Below are 7,323 nucleotides of genomic sequence, written 5' to 3'. Positions count from 1 at the left end.
GAAGTCCATTTCAATGTGGTCAAACTTCCATTATGGAATGGCAAGAGGTTGGAGGAGACCTGCTGGCCTTTGGTGTTCTGCCTTCACTCTTCTGCAGACATCACATTCATTCACGAATTGAGCGATCTCGCGCTTCACTCGAGTCCACCAATAAGCTTGCTTAAGGTCCTGATACATCTTCGTGCTCCCAGGGTGGATGGAGAGGAGAGAATTGTGAGCCTCGTTCATGATCACTTTACGGAGGTCACCTTTGGGCACAACAATACGATCCTCGAAGAAGAGAGTGTCCTTGTCATCAAGGCGGTAGCACTTGTACTTGGACTGACTCTTGGCAATCCCAATCTTCACCTTTTTCACCATAGCATCAAGAAGCTGGGCTTGGCGAATCTGGTCTTCTAAGGTAGGAGAGACTTGAAGGTTGGCGAGGAAACCTTGAGGAACAACTTGCAGATTAAGTTTGCGGAAAGCTTCGCAAAGCTCGGGTTGATAAGGCTTGAGAATCAGACTGTTGCAGTAAGCCTTTCTGCTCAATGCGTCAGCAATCACATTGGCCTTGCCTGGAGTATACTCGATACTCGGATTATACTCTTGAATCATTTCGACCCATCGAGTTTGCCTGAGGTTGAGATTAGGCTGAGTGAAGATGTACTTGAGACTCTTGTGATCAGTGAAAATGTCCACTTTTCTTCCCAATAGAAGATGTCTCCAAGTCAAAAGAGCATGCACAACTGCCGCCAACTCGAGATCATGAGTGGGGTAGTTCTTCTCATTAGGCTTCAACTAGCGAGATGTATAAGCAACAACTTTCTTCTCTTGCATCAATACTGCACCAAGACCTTGGAGAGAGGCATCACAAAAGACCTCGTACGGCTTGGATTCATCAGGTGGAGTCAGAACTGGAGCAGTGATCAATTTCTCTTTCAAAGTGTTGAAAGCAATATCACACTCCGGAGACCAAGCGTACTTGACGTGCTTCTGGAGAAGATTTGAGAGAGGCTTCGCGATCTTGGAAAAGTTTTCAACGAATCTTCGGCAATAGCTTGCGAGACCGAGAAAACTGCGGAGTTGCTTCACGTTCTGAGGAGGTTCCCAATTCACAATTGCAGACACCTTCTCAGGATTCACGGCAATGCCCTTGGCAGAGATGATATGACCAAGATAAAGAACCTCATCAAGCCAAAATTCACACTTGGAGAACGTGGCGTAGAACTGATGTTCTCTGAGCTTATCAAGAACCAAATGCAAGTGCTTGGCATGATCTTCCTTGTTCTTCGAGAAAACCAGAATGTCGTCGAGATAGACCAAAACGAAGTCATTGGTGTAGGCATTGAAGATGAAGTTCATCATGCGAGAGAACGTCGGAGGAGCGTTGGCGAGGCCAAAAGACATGACAGTGTATTCATATGAACCAAAGCTTGTTCTGAATGCTGTCTTGGTAATATCTTCTTCACGAATGCGAATCTGGTGATAACCCATACGGAGATCAAGCTTGGAGAATACTTGGGCACCTTTGAGTTGTTCGAACAGCTCATTGATGTTGGGAAGTGGGTATTTGTTCTTGATGGTCTTCTTGTTCACTGGACGGTAATCAACACAAAGTCGGTCCGTTCCATCCTTCTTCTTCACAAAAGAACACCACAACTCCACGGAGAAGAACTAGGCCGGATAAGACCCATTTTCTCTTGCATATCGAGTTGCTTCTTCAGCTCCTTCAACTCTTCTGGTCCGAGCTTGTAAGGACGTTTGCACACAGGTTCCGTACCAGGCTCAAGATCAATAACGAATTCAACTGGCCGGTGCGGAGGCATTCCTGGGAGCTCTTCTGGAAAGACGTCTTGGTATTCGCAAACGACTGGAATTTGAGAGATGGCATCCAATTCACCCTTCTCATTGAGAGAAAACAGACGGATAGTATCATCACGAGCGGCAAAGACAATTACATCCTCAGACGAATGAGTCAATTGAATCTGCCTGGCTGCACAATCAAGTTGAGCCTTGTGCTTAGAAAGCCAATCCATTCCGAGAATAAGATCAATATCTGAGTTACCAAGAACCAACGGAGAAGAGAGAAACTTGTTATCGCCCAATGTGATAGAAACATCCGGAACGCATACTCGAGATGTCATTTGACGGGCCGGAGAGACGATAGCCAACGGCTTCGGCAACACTTGAGTAACAAAATCATGTTTAGATGCAAAAGGTCTCGAGATGAAACAATGCGATGCACCCGTGTCAAAAAGAACTTTTGCGGGAATATCATTAACAGGAAGGTTACCCAAGATCACATATGACGAGTCCTCTGCCTGAGCTGCATTCATCAAATTGACCTTGGCATGCTTGGGGTTATGCTTGACCACAGCTGTACTTGTCGATCTGACAGGAGGAGGAGGAGGAAGACGCCTCTGGTTGATACACTTGTTGGCATAGTGACCCTTCTGTTGGCACTTGTTGCACGTGACCTCTGAAAGCGTACGGTGATACGGAGCACTCGATCTTGGAGCTTGAGACAAAGTCTTGTTCTGAAAGCCAGGGTTGGGTGTGTGGGAAGAACCACTGCCACCTTTGCTCTTCTGCTGATACGGCTGACGGAACGGAGGAGGAGGAAGCCAAAACTTCTGCTGCTTGGCCACTTGAGTAGAGGAAGAAGGAGTAACATCTCTGACTCACTTCTTGGAAGCATCACACCTCAACTGAGCAGCCTCTTGCTTCAGTGCCATGTTGTAGAACTCATCGTACCTCAAGGGCTCAAAGAGAACAAGAGCGAGCTGAATATCTTCTTTGAGACCACCCCTGAACTGGTATATCATGCTCTTCTCATCAGGGACGTCCTGCTTGGCAAAGCGGGCAAGCTTCTGGAACAACTTGTTGTAGTCATAGACAGACAAAGAGCCTTGCTTCAGATTGCGGAATTCCTCACGCTTGCTTTCAACCACGCTCTGCGGAATATGATGAGCTCCGAAATCTCGACGGAAATCATCCCAAGTGATAACACGTCCACCTCTGGAGTCCTTGTACTGCTGGAACCATTCTGCAGCTTGATCTTTGAGTTGGAAGGAAGCGAACTTGACAAAGTCCTCAGGCCTGACATTACTGCACTCGAAATGCTTACACAGATCCACAAGCCAATTGTCAGCATCGGTTGCCTCAACACAATTGCTGAAAGTCTTTGGCCCGTTCGCAAGGAACTGGCTGAGTGTAGCAAAGTGATTCTGATTGCTGCCTTGATTCCCTTGACTGCCTTGATTGCGCTCTTGAAGAATTTGCATGATCAGCTGTGTGTTTGCATTGGTTGCGGCCATCACAGCTTGCCATGCCTCCGGAGGAGGTGGAGGTAGTGGCGGATCAGGATTCGGAGTCGTGCGCGTTGGAGGAGCCATCCTGAAGAGGTTGACCACCATTAGCACATCGACAGATAAATATTGAAGCTGAATCCAACGGAATGAAAATTGCAACATATAGTCTTCACATCCGAACAAAATGAACAAATGCATTCCTCTTGAAATGGTCACATATCCATAAATTGAGAAGCCACGTAGAATTAAGGTAGAGAAATAAATCAACAAGGTACGAATCAAGAACGAATAATCGGTAAGAAATCCCAATCTCAAACCAACATCCATGGAATAAGAACTACAGCTACTAGAATTCCCACCTATGAAACTCCCGAACCTTTCCGGTTATGCAATCAGGTGTTGGGGATACAGGGGAAGCATAATATCTCACCCAAACTAGCAATTCCTACATCCAGCTGTATCCATCCTTCAACACATAACCAAGAAACCTTCGGAAACCATCTACCTCAACCTTCGAAAAGCATCCGTTATACAAGTTATGGCAATACTCCCGAACTCCCGCCCCAGTACTGGGTGGCGTCGAGGTTATCTCACCAACGAACTGCATAAAAGAGATTTGCGATCTCGGCGTACTAGACTCAGGTATTCCAGAACTGTAACGATAAAATTATGATGACAATACCTCAGAGCTCAACTCCCCGGGACACTTCCACTAAACCCCTGATAGGAGGCACCAAGACAATGTTCTCATCATAAAACCAGCGGATCGATTCCAAGATACCCGCGTGATCCTAAATTTTTTTAGTGAAATTTGAGAAGAGAAGAGTCAAAACTCTATGTCAGGATGCCTTACCAGAGCGATGAGGAGACTGGGAAGTAAAAAGAATTTCCTAAACTCTCCGATATATAATTCCTAAATGACTCAAAACATTTTTTCTAGACACAACTCGGCCGCTAACAACGATCAAGCAATGGGGCTCCTAAGGTCGGGGAAGGCTCTGATACCAACTTGTAACACCCTCGATGCGACTATAGCTCCCACTGTCGAGGCACGACTTAGAGACATAATCACATTGAAGGCATATGTCGCAAGTTAGGCAATCTTCACAACATCCCATGTAATAATAATAAAAGGGGAGATAACATAGTTGGCTTACACTCGCCACATCAATCAAGTACATAAATAACATTACATCATCCAAACACTCAAGGCCCGACTATGGCGCCAAAATAAAAGAGAACCCAACATGCGACAACGGTCCCGTTCACCCCCAACTGGGCACCACTACTGATCATTGGGAAAGGAAACGTAGTATCGTTGAGAGTCTTCGTCGAACTCCCACTTGAGCTCGTACGCGTCTCCCGGAGCAGAATCATCAGGCCCTGCATCTGGTGTAATAGTAATCTGTGACCCACAGGGACTCAGCAATCTCGCACCCTCGCGATCAAGACTATTTGAGCTTATAGGTAAGGCAAGGTAAAATATGAGTGGAGCTGCAGCAAGCGACTAGCAAGTGTGGTGGCTAACTTAGTCGCAAAAGAGAGCGAGAAGAGGAGGCAAGGCATGAGCGAGAAGCTAGAGAACAAATCCCGATAGGAGCTGCACATATCTCTTTCTCAGGGCACACTCAGATAAGCAATCCGTACAACTAAAACGAGCCCTCGAGTTTCCCCGAGGTGGCGCTGCAAGGGGCTCTAGTTTGGACCAACACTCAGAGGAGCACTGGCCCGGGGGGGTTAAAATATGATGACCCTTGAGTCTGCAGAACCCAAGGGAAAGAAAAGGCTAGGTGGCAAAAGGTAAAACCAAGGTTGGGCATTGCTGGAAAAGCTTTAATCAAGGCGAAATATCAAGGGGTTCCCATTATAACCCAACCACATAAGGAACGCAAAATCCGGGAACATAACACCGATATGACGGAAACTAGGGCGGCAAGAGTGGAACAAAACACTAGGCGAGAGGCCAAGCCTTCCACCCTTTACCAAGTATATAGATGCATTAAGATAACATAGCAATATAATGATATCCCAACAAGTAAATAAATGTTCCAACAAGGAACGGCCTCCAATCTTCACCTGCAACTAGCAACGCTATAAGAGGGGCTGAGCAATGCGGTAACATAGCCAATCAACGGTTTGCTAGGACAATGGTGGGTTAGAGGTTTGACATGGCAATTTGGGAGGCTTGCAAGCAATTGGAAGGCATGGTAGCAATGGCATAGCAAAAGAGCGAGCAAACTAGCAAAGCAAAGATAGTAGTGATTTCGAGGGTATGATCATCTTGCCTGCACAGTTGTCAGAGTTGACTGGATCCTCAAAAGCAAACTCAACGGGCTCCTCGTTAGCGAACTCGTCTCCCGGCTCTACCCAAACAAGACAAACAAGCAACAAGGATACAATCAACCACGTGCAAGAACAAGCAATATGATGAAATGATGATGTGCTATGCGGCATGCGATGCGGGATGTAAAATGCAAGATATGACAGGAAATGCATGAACCTGGCCTCAACTTGGAATTCCAAGGGTGCCAATGGAAATATGAGATGAAATCGCTTGAAAACGATATAAAGAACGCCGGAATCGGAGTTACGGTTTGGAAATGGCAAGCGATTCAAAATGACACCAGTCTGCGATTTATAGCAAGTAGGCATCTAAATGCAATGAAATGAACATGCTACAGCACCCAAACATGACAACAAAGTACATGGCAGGGATGCACACAAGATGCTTAATGAAAGTCTAGCACTGAGCTACGGCCAATTCATCCATTAGGAGGTTCAAACAAGCATGGCAAAAACGCAAATGGTAAAACAGATCTCAGACTTTGTGAAATTAACACTTGTCTGGAATTTCAGATCATATAGCCCTCTTCGGAGCAACAAAACAACATGCTACAGGACCTGAACATGACAAAGAAAGACATGGCGTGGAGCTACTCAACAAGCTTAACAAAAGTCCCTTAGTGACCTTGAGCCAAAAGGGATAACAAAATATACTAACAAGCACACGAAGATAGCACAAACATAATCAATTTTCAGACTTAGTGAAAACTGAGACATGCTGAAACATAACTCACGAAGGCATGTTTACGAGCTCGATGCACTCACTACTGTCCAAGTGATGGCAAGACAAGAATACACCCATAAAGAAGGAACAAAATACAAGCTAGACATGGCAAGAACAATGGCATAGCATGCACGGATCAGCTACAATAACATCGGCAAAATCGCAAACAAGTTGACGATCTGCCCAGATTCACAACGAAGCAAAAGTAGAGCTCGATTGACTCAAGCTAGGGTGCTCCATAATTGCAAACAAAGATATGGATGGGTAGAGCTCTACAATATTAACAAAACTCCCTTACTGATCATCCTCAAAAGAGGCACGGATCACTAGGAAACAACAAGAACATATGGCATCATGAACTAAACAATCCCAGGACTTAGTGAAATTACTAAGTCCCTGAAAACAGAATTAGCAAGTGCACCACTTTGCAAGCTTGCACAAGTCACCACACACATCCTAAAAATACATGAGTTGCACCACTAGATAGATGACAAAAGCCTTAACAAAACATATGAAGAACTCACGGGCATATCATGCACACATTAATCATGGCAAAAATGACAAAAGTGCTAAACGGAGTAACAGATCTGACAATTAACTCAAGTAGCCCTATTATAACAGCATTTCGGGCATCAAGATGAGCTCTAATGAAAATGATGCAATGGAATGAAATGATGTACTCTCTAAGATGAACAATTTGATATGCTATATGCCCAAATCGAAGCTACGGATGCAAAGTTACGGGGCCGCGAACATGAGCATATGAACTAAAAATATCCGTGACTGTGAAAAAAAAACTACCCCAGATCTGGATCTAGGGTTTACTGTTCACGGCACGAAACCCGAGGATGGCGGCGCGGCTCGCCGGGGAAGTCGAGGACGGCGGCAGCCGGGGTTGGGGATGCCGGATCCGGCGAGGTCGCCGGTGGCCGGGCCAGAGCTGGGGCCGGCCGGGGCGAGGGG

The sequence above is a fragment of the Triticum dicoccoides genome, chromosome 7A, assembly GCF_002162155.2.
Source record: "Triticum dicoccoides isolate Atlit2015 ecotype Zavitan chromosome 7A, WEW_v2.0, whole genome shotgun sequence".
Taxonomy (NCBI): Eukaryota; Viridiplantae; Streptophyta; class Magnoliopsida; order Poales; family Poaceae; genus Triticum; species Triticum dicoccoides.
Note: the sequence above shows the minus strand (reverse complement) of the source record.